The following is a 777-nucleotide window of genomic DNA, read 5'->3' as shown; positions in this document are numbered from 1 at the left end:
ACGATGCTTAAATTTACTGGTTTGCAAGTGCAGGAAAACCACGAGTCTCCATCCCGCAGCACCCCCGCTGCCCGATGACAGGCAGGTCTGACCCCTGAGCCACCTCGCTCCAACCCCTCTGGCTTCCCCGGCCTTTTGGCCACCAGGATGAGCAGGTTTGGTTACCGGCCACTTTTGAGGAGAGAAACACGGGCTGCTCTAGGGGAGAGAGACTGACACCTGCCAAACCCCGCTTCCAGCTCCCCCAGACCTACTGCCAAGCTACAGAGAGAATTAACAGAGAGCCAAACCAAGACACAGCCCTTACACTAAGACGTGTCCAGGAAGAAACCCGTTTGATGTACTTTTCTTTTGAATTAGGAGATTTCAGTTGGTTTTAAAATCATCCATCCAGCGAGAAGGAAATGCATTCTCTGGAGCACTGCTGGGCTTCCTCGGGAGCCTCTGCAGAGATCTGGTGAGACAGGCCTGAAAGACAAACATATGTGTGCATCCGTACACACAGACCGCTTAAAAAGTAGAAGGGGAGGTGAAAGGAAACAGAAACAAGATTTCATCAATTCAATTGGAAAATTATTTGGCTCCATATCAGCACTGGCATCGACAGACACAGCTGCAACTGCACAGCTATTCACAGATGGATGAAAAATAAAGGCACTGTGAGCAAACACCACTGTCCAAAACCCATGAAAACAGGGGTTTTTAAAAACCCCAATCCCAACACACTAAGAAAAGGCAGCACATCACCGTGCTCTGCCCCGGGGGGGGGCAAGGGGA

The sequence above is a fragment of the Antrostomus carolinensis genome, unplaced genomic scaffold (assembly GCF_000700745.2).
Source record: "Antrostomus carolinensis isolate BGI_N321 unplaced genomic scaffold, ASM70074v2 scaffold22355, whole genome shotgun sequence".
Taxonomy (NCBI): domain Eukaryota; kingdom Metazoa; phylum Chordata; class Aves; order Caprimulgiformes; family Caprimulgidae; genus Antrostomus; species Antrostomus carolinensis.
The sequence above is the reverse complement of the archived record's forward strand: the minus strand, read 5'-3'. Positions refer to the sequence as shown.